Below are 25267 nucleotides of genomic sequence, written 5' to 3'. Positions count from 1 at the left end.
TGGGGACTTGAATATTAGCTACTTGCCAGTTTTTGCTTTAATTGTTTATTTCATCGAGTCTAACGTTACTTGATTGTTGCTCGGATCTCAGGAACTTTGATTGAATGCATAGGGTCAGAAGCCAAGACCGACTTCAAGGCTTTGATCCTGAACCTGAGAAAACATTTCACAGGAGGTTGAGGGAAGCAAGGGACACAAATAATATTCAGGCACTTGTTCAATTTCCTATGGACTTGGCAGAGGAGCAACCCATGGATGTTCAGGAAGTGGCGATGCCCAGCATTGCTAATGTCACCTCCAGTATAGTGAAGTCCAGGATCACTGGGCACTTTGAGCTGAAACAGAGCATGATCCAGATGCTTCATGCAAACGGGCAATTTATGGGTCTTCCACACGAGGATCCACAGCAGCATATTCTGAACTTCTTGGAGATTAGTGATACTTATATCACTAAAGGGGTCACTCCAGATTATGTGAGGCTCACACTTTTTTCATTCTCTCTGTTGGGGAGGCTAAGCGATGGCTAAAGGCAGAACCAGCTAATTCAATTACAACATGGAATGATTTGGCGAGAAAATTTCTGGCAAGGTTCTTCCCTTCAGGCAAAACTACAAAGATCAGAAGTGAGATAGTTGCCTTCAAACAGAAAGCGGGAGAATCTTTATACTCAGCTTGGGAAAGGTTCAAGGGGCTACTCAGAGACTGTCCTTATCACAATCAGACGAATGAAGTGTTAGCTCACATTTTCATAGAAGGGCTACATTCTAAAACAAAGATCGTGGTAGATGTTGCAGCTGGGGGTCAAGTGTTAGAGAAAAGCTTTGACGAGATATATGCATTACTGAACAAATTCCCCAAGAACAATCTGGATTGGCAAGGAGAGATGGGCAGACACATAGTGCAAAAGTCTGCAGGGGTTCTTGAGTTAGATGTCGTCTCAGCATTATCAGCGCAGATTTCTACACTGACCAATCAAGTCAACCAGATGAACTTGAGTATCAACAAGCAACAGGTACAACAGGTTCAAGCTTTTTGTGAAATATGTGGAGAGGGGCACACGAGCGACATATGCCCCGCAAACCTAGAGTCTGTCTGCTTTGTAGGTAATTCAAATAGGGGCCAAACAAACCAATATGGGAACACTTACAATCCCAACTGGAGGAACCACCCAAACTTCTCTTGGGGTGGAAACCAGGGCACTCAGAATCAATATAGGCCTCAAGCACCTCAACAGCAATATAGACCACCTCAGGTTGAACAACAAGCGAGTCCTACAAGTCACCTTGAAGACATGTTAAAAAAAAGTGATGGCTGAACAGCAATCCCTCGCCACAACAGTGAGAAAATTTGGAGCGTCAAATGGAACAGCTTGCCAGTGCTCAAAACACTAGACCAGCTGGAGTTCTTCCAAGTGATACTGAAGCAAATCCTAGGGCAGCCCTTCATGCCGTGTTGTTGAGGAATGGGAGACAACTAGAGGAAGTTCAGTCTAAAAAGAGGAAATAGGTGACTTTTCATTAGAGGCCAACCACTATATAATCAACATCAGAGAAAGCTAAGGAGCCAGAGAAGCCAGCTGGAGAGGCGGTGGCTGAGCAACCCCCACAATTGGTTGCAAGGCCACCACCTCCATTCCCTCAAAGATTGCAAAAATTAAGAGATAATGTCACATATAAAAAGTTTCTTGATATCTTGAAGCAGGTGCAAATTAATATTCCATTGGTTGACATCTTACAAAAAGTACCCAAATATGCAAAGTACATCAAGGACATTGTGGCAAATAAAAGGAGGCTAACCGAGTTCGAGACTGTGGCACTCACTAAGGAGTGCAGTTCTAGAATTCAAGGCAAGTTACCTCAGAAATTGAAGGATCCAGGTAGTTCCACTATCCAAATCTCGATTGGTAAACATGCTGTTGGGCGAGCTTTATGTGATCTTGGAGCCAACATCAATTTGATGCTGCTATCTGTGTTCAGACAGTTGGGGTTGGGTGAGCCACGCCCAACAACAATTATCTTATAGTTAGCTAATCGCTCCCTTGCTCATCTTGAGGGACTGATTAAAGATGTGCTAGTTCAAGTTGGTTCCTTCATATTCCCTGCTGATTTCATTATCTTGGATTACGAGCCTAATCAGGAAGTTCCATTTATTTTAGGGCGTCCATTCTTAGCCACGGGTCGAGCTATTATTTATGTCTTTGAAGGAAGGATGATAATGAGAGTGGGTGATCGAGTGGAGGTCTTCAATGTTTATAGAGTGCTCAAGTTACCAACCCACTATGAAGAGTTATCCATGATCTCTATGGTGGAGAGTGATGCCACATCGTTAGTACCCTATATGAGCTCTGCAGATCCTATTGAACAAGTATTGATTGGGGATGTAGAAAATAGTGAAGATGAAATGATAGGAGAAATTGAGCAAGTACTGGATATGTCCTGCAGTTATGTACAGGGGTTTAGAAAATTTGAAGAGTTGACAGGCCTGTTACTCTGACCTTTCCCAGGCCATCTATTGAAGAAGCTCTGAAGCTAGAACTCAAGCCACTTTCAGTGCATCTGTGCTATGCTTATTTGGGGAACTCTGAGACATTGTCTGTGATAATTTCGTCCAGCTTGCCCAGCACTCAAGAAGAAAAATTGCTCAGAGTACTCCGTGAGCATAAAAAGGCCATTGGGTGGACTATAGCTGACATCAAGGGTATTAGTCTATTGTTCTGCATGCATAAAATCTTTTTAGAGGACGGTCACTGCCCTAGTGTGGAGCATTAAAGGAGATTAAATCCCATTATAAAGGAGGTGGTGAAAAAGGAAGTAATCAAGTTACTCGATACAGGTATCATTTTCCCTATTTTTGACAGTAACTGGGTAAGCCCGGTTCAATGTGTGCCCAAAAAGGGAGGAATGACTGTAGTTGAGAACGAGAAGAATGAGCTAATCCCCACTCACACTGTTACGTGATGGAGAGTCTACATTGATTATAGAAGGCTCAACAAGGCAACTCGCAAGGATCATTTCCCACTTCCATTCATCGACCAAATGCTAGACAGGTTTGTCGGGCATGAATATTATTGCTTCCTTGATGGTTATTCGGGATACAATCAGATTGTCATATGCCCAGAGGATCAGGAGAAAACTACGTTTACTTGTCCTTATGGCAATTTTGCCTTCAAGCGAATGTCGTTTGGTCTTTGTAATGTACCAGCCACTTTCCAGAGGTGTATGATGGCTATTTTCACCGACATGGTGGAAAAATTTGTGGAAGTGTTTATGGATGATTTTTCAGTTTTTGGGTCTTCTTATGATCATTGCTTGAGGAATTTAAGCAAGGTGCTAGCCCATTGTGAAGAAACAAATCTGGTACTAAATTGGGAAAAGTGTCATTTTATGGTACAAGAAGGCATCATGTTGGGTCACAGAGTATCTAGGAGCGGTATTGAAGTTGATAAAGCGAAGGTGGAGGCGGTTGAAAAATTACCTCCACTTATTTCAGTGAAGGGTGTCTGGAGTTTCTTGGGACACGCGGGTTTCTATCGGCGCTTTATTAAAGATTTTTCGAAAATTGCTACTCCTTTGTGCAAACTACTTGAAAAAGATGTAACTTTCAAATTTGATGATGCTTGCCTCAAGGCATTTGAATAACTTAAAAAGAAGTTGGTGACTGCTCCCATTATTGTGGCACCTGATTGGTCCTTACCATTTGAACTTATGTGTGATGCAAGTGACCTTGCTATTGGGGCAGTGCTAGGCCAGAGGAAGGGCAAGGTGTTTTATTCCATCTACTATACGAGTAAGTCTCTTGATGATGCACAACTGAATTACACCACCACTGAGAAGGAGTTGTTAGCTGTAGTGTGGGCCTTGGTGGGAATGAAAGTCATAGTCCATACTTGGTGGAATTTCGAACATACTTGGTGGGAACGAAATTTCGAGCACAGCTGAATTTCGAGCATACTTGGTGGGAACGAAAGTCATAGTCCATACCGACCATGTAGCAATCAGGTATTTGTTTACAAAAAAAGAATCTAAGGCTAGATTAATGTGCTGGGTTTTATTGCTGCAGGAATTTGATGTAGAAATACGAGATCGTAAGGGGACAGAGAATCAAGTAACTGACCATCTGTCAAGGTTGGAAAATCACGATCATGTGAAGGAGGATGGCCAAATTAAAGAAGTATTTCCTGATGAGCAACTTTTTGCTATAACCCAAGACCCTCCCCCATGGTATGCAGACTATGTGAATTATCTTGTAAGTGGGGTACTTCCTCCCAAAATCCAATCTGAAGCTAGAAAGAGGTTTTTACATAATGTGAACTTCTACTACTAGGATGAGCCCTATTTGTATAAGCAATATGCTGATCATTTGATGAGGAGATGCATTCCTGAAAAAACGGTGGAATTAGTGTTGTATGATTGTCACGCATCACCTTATGGGGGCCATCATGTAGGAGATAGAACAGCTGCAAAGGTGCCCATGCATTCGTTAAGTAGTGTGACCAATGTCAGAGAACGGGAACAATCACCAGGAGGCATGAGATGCCTTTAAATAACATTCTAGAAGTTGAGCTTTTTGATGTGTGGGGGATAGATTTTATGAGGCCATTTCCACCGTCCAGAGGAAACAAATACATTTTGCTAGTAGTTGACTACGTGTCAAAATGGGTGGAGGCAATTGCTTTGACAACGAATGATGCCATGGTGGTAGCTGCTTTTGAGAAAAAGAACATATTCCCGAGATTTGGGACTCCACGTGCCTTAATTAGTGATGAATGGACTCATTTTTGCAATAGATTGTTGAATAACCTTCTAGCTAAATATGGAGTTAGCCACAGAGTTGCTACAACATATCATCCTCAAACAAGTGGGCAAGTTGAGGTGTCAAACAGAGAAATCAAGCAAATATTGGAGAAGACAGTGAGTGTGAATAGGATTGGGATGCAAAGTTGGATGATGCCCTATGGGCATATAGGACTGCATATAAAACGCCAATTGGAGCGTCCCCTTACAAGCTGGTTTATGGGAAGGCATGGCACTTGCCCGTTGAGCTTGAATACAAGGCATACTGGGCCATTAAGAAGCTGAACATGAACCTTGAGGCCACAGGTGAGAAAAGACTTATACAATTGAATGAGTTAGACGAGTTCAGGTTGCACTCTTATGAAAATGCTAAGCTATATAAAGAAAATACAAAAAGATGGCATGACAAGCATATCAAGCCGCGTCACTTTGATCCAGGCCAACAGGTATTATTATTCAATTCTAGACTACGACTATTCCCTGGGAAGCTAAAGTCGAGATGGTCAGGTCCTTTTGAGGTGGTGAAAGTCACTCCTTATGGTGCTATCGAGCTGCGAGCTTTAAATGGTGAGAGGAAATTCTTGGTGAATGGTCATAGAGTCAAGCATTATTGGGGAGGAATGATTAATCGTAAGAAGACCAAGGTTGTACTCGCTGATGAGTAAGCGAGACTCTGCGTCGTGCCGCGACGTTAAATTAGGCGTTTGTTGGGAGGCAACCCAATTTTTATTGCTTTCCTAGTTTAACTTCTTGCTTTTTCTTTTTAGAATAGGTAGAGTATTGCATTTTCTTTATAGGTATAGAAATTTTAAATGTAATGTTGTAGGACGCGTAAATTGGGTATATATAAGGCTCAGGGGATCGGGATGTTTATTAAAAAAAATTAATGTGAACAGCGCCCAGGCCAGCGCCCAGCGTTGCCTGTGGCGCCAAAAATAGTAAGGTCCGAAAACCCCAGCGCCAGGCACCAAACTGGGGGGTCCAGGTAAGTTTTTCTTATTTTTTTTATTTCATTATTTATTGTATTTTAACCCATACCCATTTATTGTGTCCCTTCCCAAACCCACCCAAACACAAACATCTCAAAAATTTAAAACTTGAAGAAGCACACTTAATGCCAAACGCTACTGCTTCTGTCGACTCCCTTCTTCTTCTTCACGAAATTTTTTCCATCAATTTTTCTTTCCCTCTTGCACTCTTTTTCCAGGTATTTCTTCTTCTTTTATTTTATTTCTTATTGTGTTTTAACTAGTAGATAAACATAATCTCATTCCCAATAGCCCTAATTCCCCATAGTTTTCCCCATGTAGTTCTTATGAAATTTTTATGGTGGATGATTTATTTTGGTCGAAAATTGTGTGTTTGATGTGTATACGGAGTAGTAAACTAGACTTCCCTCTACTTCATTGAAAATTGGGAGGGCCACCATGTTCCACCATTATTGAATTATAAGAACACCCTTCATGCCCACATTGTGCTTGTTTAAATGCTTGAAAGAGGATTTTTGGTGCACCGGTGAAGTCTGAGTAACCGGATGAAATTGTGTATGCATTTGGGCTAAGTGTGGGGTGTGTAGGGACACTTTTACATGCTAGGGGATGTGGCTTTGATGAAGAAAATGTTCTTACACCATTGCTTTTATATGTTGTATGTTGGAGAATCTTGTAAGTTAGCTTAATTTAATATAGTCTAGTATTTGTGAAAGGTGCATACCATATGCCTTTTGCTTATCTTATTGAGAATTCACGTTGCCATGATTAATCATTATTGTGTAGCATGGGGAAGTCTTGAGTACCCATAGCTTTGAGGTGCAACACTTGTACTTGTGCCTTCGGTTTTAAGTGTGGGGTCATTTCATGACTTGCACGACAACCTGAGGCATATTTCTTGAACCATTCTCACATTCATGTTTACTTGTTTTGCAGGATACTATGGCTCGTGATAGCACTAGCAAAGTCAAAGGCATTGGAAAGTCCTCCACCACCTCTCCTGCGACCAAAAAGCGCAAGAAGGGAGAAAGCTTTTCACGGTAATCCAAGGGGAAACAGGTCGCCGAGGGATCTCAGCAAGTGCCATTAAGGCCGAGGCCTCGTTTGGACTTGGTTGATGCTTCTGCTATAGCTTGGCCTAGAGACTTCGTGTCGTCTGGTCGGTACGTTTCTGAGATGGGGATTAGTACCACAGCCTTAGAGAGGAAATTCCCGGAGATACTTGACAGGCTGCGAGCTCTAAAGATAGGCAAGTTCTTGGAATGCCCGGGGCCTGCAAACCTGAGCATGGTACGAGAACTGTATGCTAACTGGGATTATCAAAGAAGCAATTCACGTGTACGAGGAAAGGATATGCCATTGGGCAGGGAGTATTTGTGTGACTATTTGGGGGTTGAGAATACCGACCCAAGGAGACTCCAACGATTGATCCGAAAGCCAAAATATGAGCAAATACGTCACACTCTTTGTGGCGTAGAGTCCAATGCTAAGTGGATACGGAAGCAAGGCAACATTCACCTCTCTATGGTCCGCTCAGACTTCAACAACACTGCCAAAGTGTGGCAGAACTTTGTGCAGGCGAGACTAATGTCGGCGGAGCACAGCAGTGACTGCACTCGAGCTAGAGTGTGTCTCATATTCTCCTTGATGATAGGCTGACCAATTAATGTAGCTGACATCATGCTCAATGAGATGGCCCGCACAAGGTTTGGGCGACAGATTTGGCGGTTCTTCTTTGGCAATTTACTTACTCAGTATATGATGTTCTGTGGAGTACCCCGGACATGATGAGGTGGTGGAGGCACCGTCAGGGCTTATGGACATCACATCTGTGGTGGAGGCATTGTTCAAACTTACCCCCGCTGCTCGGATGGAGCGAGAGGAGAACTTAAACACGTACATTTATAACACTTTGAACTTGCTCATGAGCAGGGCTAGCATTACAGACGAGGAGCGTATGCATTTGCATGATGACTTGTCCAGCACGTCCAAGGAGATGTTGGGGATTGCACCGGGCAGCCCCATTCACCCGTCTGAGGACATCAACTCTGAAAAAGGCTCGGATACTGAGGATGAGGATGGCAATGGTGCTACGGGGCCCATGAATTTGGTGCCTTTCGAACCAGATGATGATGACCCCAACAATGCTGGGGAGTGGACTCTGATTTACAGGGAGTTTTTCTTTTCACCCTACTCTTTTTTTCATGTTTACTTGCATCGAGGACTATGCATAGTTCAAGTGTGGGGTGGGATGAATACTACCTGTGCTGTAGTTGTATATTTTGTGTTAATTTGTTTTGTTTTGTTTCTTTCAGTAGTTCTAGTGTAGTCAGTCTAATTTAGTATTAGTTGCTTTAAAAAAAAAGCATAAAAACACAAAAAGGAAAAAAAAAAAGCTCGGAATTTTTCCGACGATGGATCTTTTGGACAATTTTCTTGAGGGATAAAAGTCCGAGTTAAAACACCAAAAAGATTTTTGTTTTTTTATTTTATTTTATTTTTTTTATTATTATTTTTTAGAATAGCTAGGTAGTATTGCTTAGTTTTTCTTTGGGCACCGGTTCTTTTCAAAGGATGTAGCTCGAACCGGGCACTTTAATTTCTTTTTAGGAGTAGTTTAGGAAGGAACTGAGTCGTTCTGAGATACTCATTGACATGGTTGATGCTGACACATTAGGCTATGGCATACATTCTGTTTTTTCGTGTATTTGATTTGAATTGTGAAGCCTAAGTAAAGTAAATAGCCTATTTTGTGACGCCTTTTCTCAGTTGTTTGACTTGTATGCCGCATAGTGCAATGTTGCTTAAATTTCTCATTTAATTGTGCTTGATTGACTTGAGAGTTGAACAAAACTGTCTTGATTGAGTCATGTGCAACGTGTGTGAGAGGATTCGTGATTTTCTATGCTATCCTGTGTAGTCTAAAACTTGCCCCGTGTGTTAATTGAAGCGAAATTATAAGTTGTGCTAATCGAGGAGATGACGTAGGCATTTTCTTGCTTGATCATGGATGTGCTTGTCACATAATAATAGAATTTTTCGTTGCTAGCTTCTTTGAGCCTATAGACCTTTCTTTTGACACCCACATTACAAGTCATCCCATATTTTGTTCTTAATTTGATATTGATTGAACCTTTACCTCCTAAGGTACTTAGTCGCTAAAAGAAGTAAGGTCAAAGATTGGAGAGTAGCTTTTGAGTGGAACCATGGAAGGGCCCGTTGGTGCACTAAAGTTAAAATCAAAGATGAACTTTAATGTATGGAGTGTGTGAAGAAGAAAAAAAGAGAAAGGAAAAGAAAAATTGCAAGAAAAGAAAGAAAAAAAATATGATAGTTCGAATAATGGAGAAAAATACACACCTCCAATTCTTATTGATTTGTGCTATTGGAAATATAGAAGTGCTTAATTGAAAAGAGGACTATGTTGTATATGGCAAGTGAATTGGTTGAGAAGAATATGTGCTTGAATTGTGAATGTAGTGTATTAAAGTGCTTAGGAGGGTTAGCCACTATTCCTAAATGTATCATACCCGTCCCTTAGCCTATATTACAACCTAGAAGTCCTAATTGATCCTAGATTTGGCTAGCTTAAATTAGTAGAGATATACTCTACGGGCAAGCTTATGGTACGACCACGGGATGCATATGAATTCTTTGTGAGAGTGAGCGAATTTTGTTCAATTGTGTGATGTCCTTAATCTATATTCAAAAGTATATTTGAATGTGTGGACCAATTTATACTCACTCATTTGTTTGTTGGTGAGGGTACATGATCTCATGAATGATTGGTAATGTTGTAAACTTTCTTGTTGGGTAAGTGCACGAATTGAGGGTGCTTAGTGTTTGCAAGTCGATTGTTGAGGTTGGGTGGTGACGAATAGGTTGTTGGAATTTATTGAATTGAAACATTATACTTGGGTATGCTTAAACGGGAAGAATGTGAAATTTTGTGTGTTCATGCTTACGTGCCGGTATTGATTGTAGTCAAAAGTATAGTGTGTGATTAAAAGTTAAGGTGCTCCTCTATGATTGATCTTTGTACGTAGTTGGGGGGTTTATTAGATTGTCACATTGCTAGAGGACGAGCAAGGGTCTAAGTGTGGGGTGTTGATGTTTAGCTTAAAGTATATATATTTTTATGTATATCGCATCATATCTTACTCTAGTTTCGTGAATTTGGGATGTTAAATGATATGAATTATATTAATTTGAAGTGTTTTAATTGTAGGAATGATTCAGGAGCAATTGGGGGTAAAACTTGCAAGATTTGAAGCTAAAACAAACAAAATCGGAAAAGGAAGCCAGTTGGGCGCCACAGGCAGCTCCTGGCGCCACCTGTGGCGCCAAAAACAGTATGCACAAATTTGGGGGCGCTGTGGAGGGCACCTGGCGCCAGTGACGCAAATTGTGTCCTATTTCGCCCGGGACACGATTTATTCGACCCTAGACTTATCCAACACGTATAAAAGGAAGAATAAGCCTAATTTTGGAGGGGGAGATGCACCTTGGAGAAAAAATACACGCAAGAGACATTGAGGAGCAAGAACATCTCGGAATTCTTCATCCTTTCTAGTATTTTTCAATTAATCAAAACTTATACAATTGTTTGATTACATCATGAGTGGCTAAACACCCATTGTTCTGGAGTTGTGATTTAGCCATGAATATTGTTGTTTGACAATAACTTAACCTTGATTATAATTCACTAACATATGGTTGTTTCTTCAATTCTGTGTTTAATTGCTTAATTATCTGGCCAGCAGTTAGATTCTATTTACTATCTATGCTATGCTTGGAAAAGTCGTGTTTAGATTAGAGAAGAATTGAAAAGAGCACGATCTTACCCTTCAGGGGGAGCGGATTTGTGGTTAGGATAGGAATATACCTAGTCACCGTGCTTAATTAAATATCATGATCTTAATGCGTTCTTAATAGATTGATTTCATAGGAATATAGGCGTTAATCTGTTGAGAATAGGTGAGTAGTACTTCGGGAGAAGGCTATGAGAGCATTTATCGATTAATTAGCAACCATGAGTGAATTATACGAAAGGGAGAGTTAATTAGAACACAATACGAATGGTGAATCGATCACAACCCTGGAATATTTGTCTCTACTGAATACACAGCAATCAACTCGTTACTTGATAACTTAGTTATTGTTTAGAATCGTAGTATAATATAATCATATTATTGGACGTTGATTTTAGCTGGTTTGAATAACAATTTTTGCGATTTAGTGAGTAGTTTACACAAATCCCTGTGGGTTCGACACTCAACTTATCATTATATTACTTGTCAATCACGTATACTTGCGTGTGCGTTTGGAAGCAACAAATTTCTCAGTTGACTTCCATAGGTCGAGGAGCTTGTTTTTTAGAATATGATGTGCAATCTTTCTTCCAAAGAACTTTATATAACCGAGTATTTTCAAGGTTCATATAAACGTGATTTATCATTCGCAATAATTGGAATAAAATTGTCTTCATCTTCAGCGTGTAGGATGAGTTCATCAGATAGGTCAGTTATATGTATTGTGTTTTGGTGATTTTCTAGAGTTGGTGAGAGGTGTTGATCATGTAGAAGGGGTTCGAGGAAGGTTTTGATTTTAGTAGGTGTATTGATATCGTTTATTTGCATAGAACCTATGTCCGGTGGCTCAGTGATTTCTTGTTGATTTTGCAGTTGGGATTGCTCTAGATTCATGATTTGTTTGGATTTTCCTTCTAGGCAAGTTATTTTCTGTTGTAATAATAATATTTTTTCGTTCCATTCTTTTCTTATGATTAAAGTTTTTATTCATTCTGGTGTACAATCATATCAAGATTCTACCATGAAATTAAATCGATATTACTTTTAAAGTAAAATTGCAGCCAAACGAGTATAGGACAATACTAAATTTTATACATATCGCAATTATTTTCATAGTCATGGCAATCGAACAAGCAGCCCTTACAATAAGTAATTCATTCATAACATTTTACTCATTAATAATTACTACAGAGTAATTATATTTCTTCATTATTGATTACACTTAACAATTTTCTTATTATTATTCAATGCATAAACAATCCTCTCATAAGTAGTAATATTAATGCTGCATTTTTCATATACATCACTCAAAGTTTTGGTTTGATTATCTCAAAGAATATGAATATCTACGATATGTAAAAATAAAATATTTGATAGAATGTTTTCAAGTAATTTATGCGAACTTATGTGACTTAGGAAGGAGTTTAAGGAAGTATAAATTTTTAAAACTTGTGGTCTTAAGTATGTTTGTGTGATTAGTTGGAATTTGTGATCTTAAACGTATCATGCCATTTGTACGAGTATAAAAGGTTTTCATTAATAATTAAATGAGAAATTTAGATTAAATTATTTATAAATTTAAAAATAGTTTATTCTTTTGGAATGGACTAAAAAGGGAGTAGCAACTAGCAAACATTTTAAAATGTTTTTAGACAACGAATCCTCATGAATTAAAATATAGAGAGAAATTACAAAGAAAAATACTTCCTCCGGTTCACAATAAGTGACCAATTTGCTTTTTCATTTTGGTTCAAAATAAGTGTCCAGTTATGTAATCAAAAAAGAATTCAATTTATTTTTACAAAATAACCCATATGTACATATCCCTAAAAAGTTTTCTTACTCCTCACATTAAATGTTTAATTAGGGATATTTTACTCATATTAGATATTTTTTTATAGAATTTAGTATTTTCTTAATAAGCGTGTTAAAAATAAAATTGCTCACTTATTGTGAACCGAAAGGAGTACCACATAAAAAGTTAAGTGGAAAGGGAGAGCATATTGTTCTCTTTTTTTCTTGGGAATCGCCTTTATATTTTGACTAATCTTGATACTATACACTTTTAACCATTTACTTTATAAAAAATCAAATTATGCCAAGTTTTGACACAAATTAACAAAATACTAGGAATTACAGTACACGTGACCTGCCTTTTGACAACTTGGTATTAGTTGTAGGGCTATTGTCTGTACTCAAGGCTTCAAATTGAAATAATGTGGTCGGTAATCACTAATCAGTTTGATTAGAAGGAAAACAGAAGAGTTAGTAGTAAGTGTAGTTAGGCAAGGTAATCAAAGGCATTGATATAAGCTGTATGGTAAAATGGAAACAAGACAAACGACCTTTTGACTTTGTAACCTTCAATTGGCTTTTACATCAGACAAAGCCAAATTAGGCTTTAGCCGAGGATTAGTGCATTTGATTAGTAGTAATTATATACCCAGCACATCTTAGTCCCATAGACTTACTTTTTCGATAAGGGTGTCGCTTTCCAGGTTCTATAGAAAGTCAAGACAGCGATCACATGCCATTTAAAAAAATTGCTTATAGAGACAAAATACGAAGTAGTCGTAGTAATATATATGTCTAAAAGTTTCTAAACCTTTTTGACGGTATAATAATGTGATAATCCAAAAGGTTATCACTTGTTTTAAAACAAAATTTCTATGTTTTGATGCCTGGAAAATCTCATTTAGAGTCACCTCAATTTGTGTGCACAGTCCGAGCACGTAGCCGGAAAGCTTAAATATGATAATCTGTAAAAAAATATAAGTTTTGATTATAAAATGAGCTAATTTGACTTCGATCAATGTTTTAGGTAAACGGACTCGGACCCGTGATTTGACGGTCCCGGAGGGTCCATAGAAAAATATGAGACTTGGGCGTATGCGCGGAATCGAATTCCGAGGTCCCAAGCCCGAGAAATGAATTTTTTAAAGGAAATTATTTTCTGGAATTGTTTAAAGAAATTTGAAATGAAATTTGATTAGAACATTATGGTATCGGGCCCGTATTTTGGTTCCGGCGCCCGGTACAGGTCTTATATATGATTTAAGACATTTCTGTGGAATTTGGTGAAAAACGGATGTCATATGACGTAATTCGGACTTAAATTGCAAAATTTATGTTTAAAGAAGTTTTGGAGAAAATTTCATTGATCTCGAGACTTAATTTGACGTTCATGATGTTATTTTGATGATTTGATTACACGAGTAGGTCCGTATGATGTTTTTGAGTTAGTCTGCACATTTGGTTTGGAGCCCCGAAGGCTCGGGTGAGTTTCGGGAGATTGTTTTTACACTTAGGAAAAAGTTGCAAATTCAGAGAAGTTGCAGGTCTCTGAAGCCAGGTCTCGCGGTCCGCGGTGGAAGCTTCGTGGCCACAGTGGGGACTTCGCGACTGCGGTGGGATTTGTGCGGTCCGCGGTGAGCAAGGCCAAGCCTTCGCAGCCGCCCTCGATTTCTTGCGGTCCACGGTGGAGGCCTGTGCGGCCGCAGTCTATTTCGTGCGATCCGCATAGGGGGTCTGAGAGAGGTATAAATAGACGAGATTTTCAGTTATTTTGCACTTTTCAAAAACCCCAAAAACATATGAAGCGATTTTTCAAAAAACCTTTCTTCTCCAAATCAAATGTAAGTCGTTTTTAACTAGTTTTCTTTAATGATTAACATCTTTTAACATGATTTCAACTTTAAATCAATTATTTTCATGCAGGAAATTGCGTGTTTTAGGTAAAACTTAAGTTTTTCAAAAATTGGGGATTTGGACCTCTATTTGAGGTCCGATTTCAAAACAAATTACATATTTGAGCTTGTGGGAGAATGGGTAATCGGATTTTGGTTCGAACATCGGGTTTTGACCACGTGGGCCCGGGGGCGATTTTGACTTTTTCGGTAAAACTTTGGAAAACTCATTTTCATGCATTCAAAATTAATTCATTTAGCGTTTATTGATGTAATTAAGTAAAATGTGACTAGACACGAGCGAATTGGTGATGAAATCAAGGAGTAAAGCTATAATTGAACCTTGAGTTGTGTTCGTGGCATCAAGGTAAGTGTTTGGTCTAACCTTAGCTTGAGGGATTAGGTGTTGTGCCCTATTTACTATTTGCTTCTTGTCGAGTACGACGTATAGGCATGGTGATGAGTATCTATACGTTGGTGTCAAGCATGACCGTGAGTCTTATATTGTGATTTTCATGATTTCGTTGTATTATTCATGCCTTGGTGAAGATTTCTAATTGTTGAATAAAGTTTGTGGAAAGAATTGTGACCTATGAACATTGAGGAGCGTTGGCTCAAGTTGTATAGCGAAATTGTGAAAGTATAAGTGACAATTGAACTTTTAGAGCATTGGTTTGAGTAGTGAAATGAATTGTGGAAGTATAAGTCATAATAGAACCTCTAGAGCATTGGCTCGAGTTGTGAAGTGAATTGTGAAGTAAAATTGAGAAAGAGAAGAGATCATTATGTTGTCACCCTTGTCGGGCTATTGTTGATTTATTTGTTGTTCGCTTGCCAGGATTTTATTGTTTAATTGTTATTTCCTTGCCGGGATTTAATTGTTTAACTGTTGTTCCCTTGCCGGGATCTCAATTACTATTTTATTTATCCCCTTGCCCCCTTTGCTTGTGATTGTTGTTTGGGTGAGGAAGAGTGTTAAAGCACGAAGAGTGATGCCGTGCATTGTTTGTTATTGTGAGGAAAGAGTATAAAGCACGAAGGGTGATGTCGTGCCGCATGACGTACCATTCCGTGCCGAATCTATTGATTATATGGTGAGAAAAGAGAGTAAAAGCACGAAGGGTGATGCCGTGTACATTTTGATTATATGATTGTTTTGGTGAGGACGAGAGTAAAAGCACGAAGGGTGATGCCGTACAATTGTTGATTTCTGCTTCCTTGTTGATATTCTAGTTATGTTGTTTCTTTCCTTACTTGATGCCTTTCTATTCGGAACTATTATCTCCCCACAACATATTTTCCCCTCTCCCATTGACTGGTTATTTCTGTATTTTTTTTTCCGCTTTATATATATATGAACTGTACAGGGTTATTTGGTGAGTCTGGTCCTAGCCTCGTCACTACTTCGCCGAGGTTAGGCTAGACACTTATCAGCACATGGGGTCGGTTGTACTGATACTACACTCTGCACTGTGTGCAGATCCAGGAGCAGCTTTCGGACAGTAGTTGGAGTGCTTCCTTCAGTCCACCCGGCGACCCAAGGTAGACTGCAGGCGTCCGCAGGCCCTGGCGTCTCCCTTTCTCTCTATTTCCTGTTTCTTTTTCTTTGTTCAGAAATAGTGTATTGTATTTCTTCAGACCTTGTATGTAGTAACTCTTAGACAGTCTGTGATACTGTGATACCATGTTTTGGGTAGTTGAGGTTTTGAAAGTTGTAATAGACATAGCCTTAAGATATATAATTGTTGACTTCCGCTTATTTATTTAAAATTCCGCTTTTATCATATTATCGACTTGTTTTTTGTTAAAGAGAAGCAAAAAAATGAAAGTATAGCAAGTAGTTAAGGTTTGGCTTGCCTAGCTCCCATTAGTAGGCGCCATCACGACTCCCGAAGGTGGAAAATCCGGGTCGTGACAAGTTGGTATCAGAGCTCTAGGTTACATAGGTCTAACAGTTCACAGACAAGCTTAGTAGAGTCTGAGGGATCGGTATTGAGACGTCTGTATTTATACCCTAGAGGCTACAAGGTTAGGAAAAACTTCACATTCATTCTTTCCTGTCATGCGGTTTTGTTTCTCAATGCTAATTGAACTTCTACTCTGTTCTTTCGCAGATGGAGAGAACACGCTCTTCCTCATCCTCCGCTCAGCAGCCCGAGCCCCTAATAGCAATTCCCACGAGGGGCAGAGGGCGATGCCGAGGCCGTGCTAGAGGCCGAGGTAGGGGCAGATCTCAGCCCCGAGCAGCAGCCACAGTGACGGAGCCTCAGGTTGATTTTGATGAGGAGGTTCCGACTCCAGCAGTTCCGGTGGGCCCAGCTCAGGCCCCAGAGGGGTTTATTGCTACCCCAATTCTTCAGGATGCTCTGGTCCGATTAGTGGGCCTCATGGAGAGTGTCACCCAGGCAGGCTTGCTTCCGGTAGCACCAGCCATCTCTCAGGCTAGAGGAGGGGCCCAGACTCCTACTACTCGCACTCTGGAGCAGGTAGCTCCTCAGATTCAGACTCCAGCGGTTCAGCAAGTTGGAGCAGTACAGCCGGGTGTGGTAGCTCAGACCGGTGATGGAGCGGTTATCTCCGTTGATGCTTTGTGGAGACTGGATAGGTTCACCAAGCTCCTCACTTCTACTTTCAGCAGTGCATCTACTAAGGATCCCTAGGATTATCTAGACAGCTGCCATGAGGTTCTCAGGAACATGGGCATTATTGAGACCAATAGGGTCGATTTTGCTACATTTTTCTTATCTAGATCCGCCAAGACTTGGTAGAGGGATTATTGCTTAGCGAGACCAGCCGGATCGCCAGCCTTGACTTGGGAGAAGTTTATAATGTTATTCCTGGAGAAGTTTCTCCCCATTACTCAAAGAGAGACCTATCGGAGGCAGTTTGAGCGCCTCTAACAGGGTTCCATGACTGTTACCCAGTATGAGAATAGGTTCATCGACTTAGCTCGCCATGCTCTTATCATACTCCCCACCGAGAGAGAGAGGGTGAGGAGGTTTATTGACGGTCTTATTTAGCCGATTCGTCTTCAGATGGCAAGAGAGGCTAGGAGTGAGATTACATTTCAGGAGGCGGCAAATGTGGCCCGTAGAGTTAAGATGGTTCTATCACAGGGAGGCAATCATGGGTCAGACAAGAGGCCCCGTCATTCCGGCCGATTTAGTGGTACATCATCCGGAGGTCGAGATTCGTATGGTAGAGGCCATCCTCTTAGGCCCTTTCAGTCAGCGCTCCAGGTTTCTCATGGTACTTCAGGTGGTCGTGGTCCCGAGATGCAATATTCCGATCAGCAGTCCTACAGTGCACCACCTGCTCCTATCAGTGCACCGCCGCTTCAGAGTTTTTGGGGTGGTCATTCAGGTCTTCAGGGCCAGCAGTCTCAATAGCCGAGGGCTTATTACACGCGTTGTGATCCAGGTCACATTGCCAGGTTTTGCCCTCGAACACCGAGTAGCTCTCAACATCAGGGTTCTCGTGCTATGGTACAGGCACCAGGTGTTCCACAGCCCGCCCAACCAGCTAGAGGTGGGGGTAGAGGTGCTAGAGGTGGAGGTAGAGGTACTAGAGGTGGATCTCAGGCCGCCATAGGTGGAGGCCAGCCAGCTGTAGGCCATTTCAGAGATATAGTTCAGGGTGGTGGGGCCCAACCCCGATGTTACGCCCTTCCAGCCAGGCGGCTGAGGCTTCAGATGCAGTCATTACAGGTACTATTCTGGTTTGTGATAGAGATGCTTCAGTGTTATTTGACCTAGGGTCTACCTACTCGTATGTGTCATCTTATTTTGCACCGTATCTGGCCATGCCTAGTGATTCATTGAGTATTCATTTTCATGAGTCTACACCGGCGGGTGATTCTATTGTGGTAGATCGAGTCCATAGTTCTTGTATTATGGTGATTGGGGGTCTTGAGACTCGTGTGGATTTGTTGCTTCTAGACATGGTCTATTTCGATGTTATATTGGGGATGGACTAGTTATCACTTTACCACGCTATCTTGGACTGTCATGCCAAGACTGTGACCTTAGCCTTACCGGTTTTGCCCCGTTTAGAGTAGAGAGGGACTCCTGGTCATTCTACCTGTAGTGTTATCTCGTATGTGAAGGCTCGGCGTATGGTCGAGAAGGGGTGTTTGGCATATTTGGCATATGTTCGTGATTCTAGTACTGAGGTCTCTTCTATTGATTATGTGCCCGTTGTTCGAAAGTTTCCTGATGTTTTCCCTTCAGACCTGTCGGGTATGCCACCCGACAGGGATATTGACTTTTGCATTGATTTGGCTTCTGGCACTCAGCCCATTTCTATTTCGCCGTATCGTATGGCCCGCCGGAGTTGAAAGAGTTGAAGAAACAATTGCAAGACTTGCTTGAGAAGGGTTTCATTAGACCCAGTGCTTCACCTTGGGGTGCGCCGGTGTTGTTTGTTAAGAAGAAGGACGGATCGATGAAAATGTGTATTGATTACCAGCAGTTGAACAAGGTTACAATCAAGAATAAGTATTCATTGCCGAGGACCGATGATTTGTTTGATCAGCTTCCGGGTGCCAAGGTGTTTTCAAAGATTGATTTGAGATCTGGCTACCATCAGTTGAGGATTAGGGCATCTGATGTCCTTAAGATAGCTTTCCGCACTCGGTACGGGCATTATGAGTTCCTGGTCATGTCATTTGGGTTGACCAATGCCCCAGCAGCTTTTATAGATTTGATGAACCGAGTGTTCAGGCCTTATTTGGACTCGTTCGGGATAGTCTTCATTGATGATATTTTGATATATTCCCGCAGTCGGGAGGAGCACGAGCAACATATCAGAGTGGCTCTTCAGACCTTGAGGGATAGTCAGTTATATGCTAAGTTCTCGAAGTGTGAGTCCTGGTTGAGTTCAGTTGCATTTTTGGGTCATGATGTATCATCAGAGGGTATTCAGGTTGATCCGAAGAAGATTGAAGCAGTCAAAACCTGGCCTAGACCAGCATCAGCTACAGAGATTCGAGATTTCTTAGGATTGGCAGGCTACTACCGTCGGTTCGTGGGGGGGTTCTTATCTATCGCAGCCCAATGACCAGGTTGACCCAGAGGGTGCCCAGTTCAGATGGTCAGACGAGTGTGAGGCGAGCTTTCAGAAGCTAAACACAGCTCTGACTATGGCACCGGTGTTGGTTCTGCCCACAGGTTCAGGGCCTTATACATTTTATTGTGATATATCTCGTATTAGGCTTGGTACGGTGTTTATGCAGGATGGCAAGGTCATTGTCTATGCTTCACGACAGTTGAAGATTCATGAGAAGAACTATCTGATTCATGACTTGGAGTTGGCAGCCATTGTTCACGCATTGAAGATTTGGAGGCATTATCTGTATGGCGTGACATGTGAGGTGTTCACGGATCGCAAGAGTCTTCAGTATTTGTTCAAGCAAAAGGAGTTGAATTTGAGACAGAGGAGGTGGTTGGAGTTGTTGAAAGATTATGATATCACTATCTTGTATCATCCGGGAAAGGCCAATGTGGTGGCCGATGCGTTGAGTAGGAAGTCAGCCAGTATGGGTAGTCTTGCTTATATTATGGTCGGTGAGAGACCGCTTGCTTTGGACGTTCAGGCTTTGGCCAACCAGTTTGTGAGGTTGGATATTTCTGAGCCTAGTCGTGTATTGGCCTGCACGGTCACTCATTCTTATTTATTGGAGCGTATCCGTGATCGGCAGTATGATTATCCCATCTGTGTGTCCTTAGAGACACGGTGCAGCGCGGAGGTGCCAAGCAGGTTACCTTAGATGATGAAGTTTTGAGATTGCAGGGTTGAGTTTGTGTGCCTAATGTGGATGGGCTCCGAGAGTTTATTTTAGAGGAGGCCCATAGCTCCCTGTACTCTATTCATCCAGGTGCCGCGAAGATGTATCAGGATTTGCGGCAGCATTATTGGTGGCGTAGAATGAAGAAGGATATCGTTGCATATGTAGCTCGGTGTTTGAATTGTCAGCAGGTTAAGTACGAGCATCAGCGGCCTGGTGGTTTATTTCAGAGGATTGAGCTTCCCGAGTGGAATGGATTTCATTGTTGGACTCTCGCAGACTCGGAGGAAGTTCGACGCAGTATGGGTCATTGTTGATAGGTTTACCAAGTCAGCGCATTTTATTCCTGTGGCGGTCTCCTATTTATCTGAGAGGTTAGCTGAGATCTATATCCAATAGATTGTTCGTCTTCATGGTGTGCCTGTATCTATCATTTCAGATCGAGGTACGCAGTTTACCTCACGTTTCTGGAGAGCAGTTCAGCGAGAGTTGGGCACCCGGGTTGAGTTGAGTACAATATTCCATCCTCAGATGAACGGGCAGTCCGAGCGAACTATTCAGATTTTGGAGGATATGCTCCGAGCTTGTGTCATTGACTTTGGAGGCTCGTGGGATCAGTTTTTGCCTCTAGCAGAGTTTTCCTACAACAACAGTTACAAGTCGAGTATCCAGATGGCTCCTTATGAGGCTTTATATGGTAGGCGGTGTCGATCTCCGGTTGGATGGTTTGAGCCGGGAGAGGCTCGATTGTTTGGTACGGATCTGGTTCAAGAGGCTTTGGATAAGGTCAGGATTATTCAAGATAGACTTCGTACAGCTCAGTCCAGGCAAAAGAGTTATGCAGACCGCAAGGTTCGAGATGTGGCTTTTATGGTCGGTGAGGGGGTATTGCTCCGAGTGTCGCCTATGAAGGGCGTGATGAGATTTGGGAAGAAGGGCAAGTTTAGCCCTAGATTCATTGGCCCGTTTGCGATTCTTGATCGAGTGGGAGAGGTCGCTTATAGACCTGCATTGTCGCCGAGCTTATCAGTCGTGCATCCAGTATTTCATGTGTCCATGCTCCGAAAATATCACGGCGATCCATCCCATGTGTTAGATTTCCGCACTATCCAGTTGGACAAGGACTTGTCTTATGAGGAGGAGCCGGTAGCTATTCTAGACCGGCAGGTTCGTCAGTTGAGGTCGAAGAGTTTTCCTTTTGTTCGTGTTCAGTGGAGAGGTCAGCCTCTTGAGGCATCGACCTGGGAGTCCGAGTCTGATATGCGGAGCCATTATCTCCCTCTTCTCCCCGACTCAGGTACTTCCTTCTTCTGTCCGTTCGAGAACGAACGGTTGTTTTAGAGGTGGAGAATGTGATGACCCAAAAGGTCATCACTTGCTTATAAACGAAACTTCCGTGTTCTGAGGCCTTGAAAACCTCATTTAGAGTCACCTCAATTTGTGTGCGCAGTTCGGGCGTGTAGCCGGAAAGCTTAAATATGATAATTTGTGAAAAATGATAAGTTTTGATTATAAAATGAGCTAATTTGACTTCGGTCAACGTTTTGGGTAAATGGACCCGGACCCATGATTTGACGGTCCCGGAGGGTCCGTAGGAAAATATGAGACTTGGGCGTATGCCCAGAATCGAATTCCGAGGTCCCAAGCCCGAGAAATGAATTTTTTATAGGAAATTGTTTTCTGGAATTGTTTAAAGAAATTTGAAACGAAATTTGATTAGAACATGATGGTATCAGGCCCGTATTTTGGTTCCGGTGCCCGGTACAAGTCTTATATATGATTTAAGACATTTTTGTGGAATTTGGTGAAAAACGAATGTCATATGACGTGATTCAGACTTAAATTGCAAAATTTATGTTTAAAGAAGTTTTGGAGAAAATTTCATTGATCTCGAGATTTAATTTGATGTTCATGATATTATTTTGATGATTTGATTACACGAGTAGGTCCATATGATGTGTTTGAGTTAGTATGCACATTTGGTTTGGAGCCCCGAGGGCTCGGTTGAATTTCGGGAGGTTTGTTTTACACTTAGGGAAAAGTTGCAAATTCAGAGAAGTTACAGGTCTCTGAAGCCAGGTCTCGCGGTCCGCGGTGGAAGCTTCACGGCCGCGGTGGGGCTTCGCGACCGCGGTGGGATTTGTGCGGTCTGCGGTGAGCAAGGCCAAGCCTTCGCGGCCGCGCTCGATTTCTTGCGGTCCGCGGTTGAGGCCTGTGCGGCCGCAGTCCATTTCGTGCGGTACGCACAGGGCACTGGACCGTAGTACCTCAGGAAGACCTGTGCGGCCGCAGTCCATTTTGTGTGGTCCGCACAGGGGGTCTGAGAGAGGTATAAATAGACGAGATTTTCAGTTATTTTGCACTTTTCAAAAACCCCAAAAACATAAGAGGCGATTTTTCAAACAACATTTCTTCTCCAAATCAATTGTAAATCGTTTTTAACTAGTTTTCTTTAATCATTAACATCTTTTAACATGATTTCAACTTCAAATCAATTATTTTCATGGGAGAAATTGGGTGTTTTGGGTAGAACCTAGGTTTTTCAAAAATTGGGGATTTGAACCTCGATTTGAGGTCCGATTTCAAAACAAATTACATATTTGAGCTCGTGGGGGAATGGGTAATCGGGTTTTTGTTCGAACCTCGGGTTTTGACCATGTGGGCCCGGGGGCGATTTTGACTTTTTGGGTAAAACTTTGAAAAACTCATTTTCATGTATTCAAAATTGATTCATTTAGCGTTTATTGATGTAATTAAGTAAATTGTGACTAGACACGAGCGAATTGGCGGTAGAATCAAGGGGTAAAGCTATAATTGAACCTTGAGTTGTGTTCGTGGCATCGAGGTAAGTGTTTGGTCTAATCTTAGCTTGAGGGATTAGGAGTTGTGTCCTATTTGCTATTTGCTTCTTGTCGAGTACGACGTATATGCATGGTGATGAGTATCTATACGTTGGTGTCGAGCATGACCGTGAGTCTTATATTGTGATTTTTATGATTTCGTTGTATGATTCATGAAGATTTCTGATTGTTGTATAAAGTTTGTGAAAAGACTTGTGACCTATGAACATTGAGGAGCGTTGACTCAAGTTGTATAGCGAAATTGTGAAAGTATAAGTGACAATTGAACTTTTAGAGCATTGGCTCGAGTTGTGAAATGAATTATGGAAGTATAAGTGATAATCGAACCTCTAGAGCATTGGCTCGAGTTGTGAAGTGAATTGTGAAGTAAAATTGAGAAAGAGAAGAGATCGTTATGTTGTCACCCTTGCCGGGCTATTGTTGATTTATTTATTGTTCCCTTGCCGAGATTTAATTGTTTAATTATTGTTCCCTTGCCGGGATTTAATTGTTTAACTGTTGTTCCCTTGTCGGGATCTCTATTACTATTTTGTTTATCCCCTTGCCCCCTTTGCTTGTGATTGTTGTTTTGGGTGAGGAACAGTGTTAAAGTACGAAGGGTAATGCCGTGCATTATTTGTTATTGTGAGGAAAGAGTATAAAGCACGAAGGGTGATGCCGTGTCGCACGATGTATCATTCCGTGCCGAATCTATTGATTATATGGTGAGGAAAGAGAGTAGAAGCACGAAGGGTGATGCCGTGCACATTTTGATTATATGATTGTTTTGGTGAGGACGAGAGTAAAAGCACGAAGGGTGATGTCGTGCACATTTTTATTATATAACTGCTTTGGTGAGGCTGAGAGTAAAAGCACGAAGGGTGATGTCGTGCAATTGTTGATTTCTGCTTCCTTGTTGATATTCTAGTTATGTTGTTTCTTTCCTTACTTGATGCCTTGCTATTCGGAATTATTATCTCCCTCACAGCATGTTTCCCCCTCCCACATTGATTGGTTATTTCTGTATTTCTTTTCCGCTGTATATATATATGAACTGCACAGGTTTATTTGGTGGTCTGGTCCTAGCCTCGTCACTACTTCGCCGAGTTTAGGCTAGACACTTACCAGCACATGGGGTCGGTTGTACTGATACTACACTCTGCGCTGTGTGCAGATCCAGGAGCAGCTTTCGGACAGTAGTTGGAGTGCTTCCTTCAGTCCACCCGGAGACCCAAGGTAGACTGCAGGCGTCCGCAGGCCCTGGCGTCTCCCTTTCTCTCTATTTCCTATTTCTTTTTCTTTGTTCAGAAACAGTGTATTGTATTTCTTCAGACCTTGTATGTAGTAACTCTTAGACAGTCTGTGACACCAGGTTTTGGATAGTTGAGGTTTTGAAAGTTGTAATAGACATAGCTTTAAGATATATAATTGTTGACTTCCGCTTATTTATTTAAAATTCCGCTTTTATCATATTATCGACTTGTGTTTGTTAAAGAGAAGCAAAAAAAAAAAAGTGTAACAAGTAGTTAAAGTTTGGCTTGCCTAGCTTTCATTAGTAGGCGCCACCACGACTCCGAGGGTGGGAAATCCGGGTCGTAACAAATAAATTAGCAAGTTACAAGTATTTAGTCTTATAGTTTTTAGCCGTTGATATTATTACCAAATTGACTTATGAGACGCGAAGAGAATTGCTCGAAGTAAGACCTCCACATGTGGTCAACCAAGGGCGGAGCTAGGTTAAATTGAATTTCTTTCGTCGAAAAATTATATAGGAAAAATTAATTTTTTTTTCTTATTAAATAGACAATTGAATTCCCTTTGTATGAAGAAATCTTTTAGTTTTGTGCCAAAGACAGTTCAAATACTATTTTATATTATAGGTTCAAATTCTTATATTTTTAAATCACCTTATATGAATTTTTGGCTCCGCCCAGCTAAACAATATATCATGTTGAAAGATAGGCATAATGTTTAATTGTGTTGAATTTATGTTATGAATTCATTTTCAACTTTGACTGCGCGGCCTTTTTTCTTGACCCATGTCTTGCGGCAGTAGAGAATTTGATCAATTCGTTTGTGTATGATATTGTAAATTTTTTGTGATGAAATGTTATTAACTACACGTTGATAAACACTGAGAAAATTCCGACAGATGGAAAGTCGATAGAATATCTACCAAGAAAGAAATAGAATAAATATAGTAGGAGCAATGTCATCACTAAACGACAATCACGCCCCCTAAATGGATCCTATCCAATATTCGTCCTGGGGCTCAATTCGCGCCACGTAAGGCCTAAGTATTCACCATTAAAATATTTTATTTTCTTGTTGTCTCAATTCGAGAATTCCAATTAAGATGGAAA

General features: G+C 41.2%; 1 non-coding gene across 1 annotated transcript; it reads right to left on the bottom strand.

Moving 5' to 3' along the window:
- Window positions 1-613: 613 nt before the first annotated feature.
- LOC142182384 (small nucleolar RNA R71) lies at window positions 614-718 on the bottom strand. The gene has a single exon (XR_012711219.1). It is a non-coding gene; the product is annotated as a small nucleolar RNA R71 (small nucleolar RNA).
- Window positions 719-25267: the final 24549 nt, after the last annotated feature.

This window comes from Nicotiana tabacum, chromosome 6, assembly GCF_000715075.1.
Source record: "Nicotiana tabacum cultivar K326 chromosome 6, ASM71507v2, whole genome shotgun sequence".
Taxonomy (NCBI): Eukaryota; Viridiplantae; Streptophyta; class Magnoliopsida; order Solanales; family Solanaceae; genus Nicotiana; species Nicotiana tabacum.
The sequence above is the reverse complement of the archived record's forward strand: the minus strand, read 5'-3'. Positions and strand labels throughout refer to the sequence as shown.